Source organism: Glossina fuscipes, unplaced genomic scaffold (assembly GCF_014805625.2).
Source record: "Glossina fuscipes isolate IAEA_lab_2018 unplaced genomic scaffold, Yale_Gfus_2 1, whole genome shotgun sequence".
Classification (NCBI taxonomy): Eukaryota; Metazoa; Arthropoda; class Insecta; order Diptera; family Glossinidae; genus Glossina; species Glossina fuscipes.
Window position 1 is genome coordinate 31046999 of NW_023998415.1, and position 2667 is coordinate 31049665.

At 33.0% G+C, this 2667-nt stretch overlaps 1 long non-coding RNA gene across 1 annotated transcript; it reads right to left on the reverse strand.

Annotated features, from left to right (window-relative positions):
• Window positions 1-469: 469 nt before the first annotated feature.
• On the reverse strand, window positions 470-1619 carry LOC119631343. The gene is made up of 3 exons (XR_005246649.1): window positions 1401-1619; window positions 882-997; window positions 470-824 (listed from the first exon to the last, which is right to left on the reverse strand). It is a non-coding gene; the product is annotated as an uncharacterized LOC119631343 (long non-coding RNA).
• Window positions 1620-2667: the final 1048 nt, after the last annotated feature.

The following is a 2667-nucleotide window of genomic DNA, read 5'->3' on the forward strand; positions in this document are numbered from 1 at the left end:
TTGTCATCCATATTCCAAATGTGTACTTTGGGAGGCAAAATTAAGCAAAATGAGGCAAACTGTGATGAACAACGAAATATTTATAATAAAATTACTGTCGCTTACTTAGATATTGAGTACAAAAAGTGTAGGATCAAGATTCAATAAAATTAATATCACACGAAAAGAAGGGTGTGAAGATAAATTCGAATTTAACTAGTAAAGACACCTACCACTTCTGTTAACATACCTCAGTTAAAGACTTAACAGAGCTCATGTTAAATAATTACAATTGAGATATAGTTGGTTTGAAAGCCTAGTCCGTCCATATTAAAAAAAAAAGAAATATTTTTGTGGATATTTCATGAATCCATATAAAACTACCTCTCAAACAAACTAAACAAATTCAAATTCTGCTTATGGGAACTATTTTTAACGGTATTTGAAATTTGGTATGTTACCATAACATAGCTATGGGAGAACACCCTAATTTGACACTCTAGTGCGGCCAAACTAGAAAATTAGTATTAGATAATAAAAAGTTGGAAGAGAAGATATACAAGCTTGAACAGCAAATTGTAGAATTACAAAAACAACTTGTATTAGATAATAAAAAGTTGGAAGAGAACAACAATCTGAAAAACATGAATTTATTTTATGTACGTCCCAATAACAGGAAATAGCATCTAGGTGCAGCCAGGTAATGTGTTCTTCTAAACAAATGTCTCGGTTATCGGTGAAGGACTTACTCAAAGTTCTAGAAAGCAATAACCAGGTTAAGAAGCAAGTACCGCTTTATAGTGCCGGCTTTAGCCGAGACGATAGTAGATATATTGGAACGCCTGCTGCAACAAAAATAACAACTAACATTAATAATAAGTGTATATGTTTAGATAACTCACTGCGAAAGTCAACTGAAACCCCATTGAGCAAATGGAAACGCCAGCAACAATTGGTAATAGCCGAATTACAAATTCGAAATGAACGCGTAGTCGAAAGCAGAACACTGTTGCAGACTCTACAAGCAAAAATACAAAAACAATTTGATAAAGAACAAGATTTGCGTAAACAGGAAATGGAGCAATGGCAGCAATCCCATTCAGACTGATCGAATGTGTAATTGACCTAATTTCGTTTCAAGGGCAGGGCGTTCCCCGTTTACTTCGTTTAGATTAACTTCCTTCGTACAATACGGAGCTTGTTCCTCTTCCGTAATTCTATTTTCAGACTTTACTAACAAAGTCGATGAACCATTAGCTGATGCTCGCAATTCCCTTTTTTTTTTTGAAGAGCATGTTCGTCATCCGTGATATCATCGTTCCGACTCAATTTTTGCAATATAATATTAATTTGTTTTTGGTTCGCTATTTTAGCTGTCATTGAGATTTTAGTATTATTTCTATTCGCGCAAGATACTGAACTGGTGTCCTTCGTTGCTCTTTTCGATGATGTTTCACGTTGCCTTTGTCGTTTGTTTTAGCTACTGAATCTTCTGCTCTTTAATGTGGACCTATTGAGCTGATTTTGCAGAATTCTTTTCCAACTTTTCCTTTTGGCTGCTAGAGTTTAAATGATAATCAATCAGATTTATTTCTCTTCTCGGAGATAACTCACAATGCGAAATATTTGACAATTTTCTTCTTCTTTTTCTTTTTTTCCTTGAAGAAAATATTTTTCTCAATTGTCAAATATTAAATTATTTTTTTGATTTTTACGTCAAGAAATTTTACTTATAAGCTAAGTGCATAGGCCCTTGCAGGCAAATGTGGTCAGATCTTGTACAATTGTTGTACAATTTCCAAAAAAATCGGTAAAAATAGTTCCTGAAAGCAAAGTGTGAATTTTTTTTTGCCCATTCGATAGGTACTTTTATATAGATTCACGTGATATAGGTAAATACAGGCGACATTTTCTAGTTTGGCCGCATTAGAGTGTCAAATATAGGTGTTCTCCCATACCTATGTTATGGTAACATATCAAATTTCGGACACAAACCGAGGGAAATTTTAGACACAAATCATGCAAAAGTGATGGAAGACTTGAAAAATATTGTTAAAAAAAAAGGAAAGAATTCATTTTATTTATTTTCTCGAGGAGAAATTTTCATAGTTTCTCTATAGTGACCTTTCATATTAGAAATGAGATTTTTTTCTGTTTATCATGAACAAAAACAAACAAAACAGAGAAATAAAACAGCGTTAGTCAGTGTAAAACGCTTTTTTACTCTCTCACGCATTTTACTCTCTCGATAAGGGACAGCTTTAAGCTTTAAGCATTAAAAAATTTCCGGCTGCCTGTTAAGCTTCTCAGTATTGCTTAACTGTGAGAATATGAGATTTGTTTTGAAAGCGAAACGTTAATGCCCTACCTAAGCGTTTTTATATTATGGATATATATATATATATATATCAACTTTTAATAAATAATCAAATAATTAATTTTGCGTCTATTTGCCCTATTTAAAAACGTGAAGCAAAAATGATGATATATGATGAATTAAGCTAAGCTGCCCTTAGTAAGACTCGATAGTGGATGCTATTCTCATAGATGGGACATATTTTCAAATAGTCTGTTGCATATATGTGTTTGTTGGGTTGTTACAAACAAAATGAAAGATGCGCAAAAGCGATCAACTCAAGGAAGAAGAATCGGAAACAATCAGAAAACCATCACAACCATTAAAAAGAA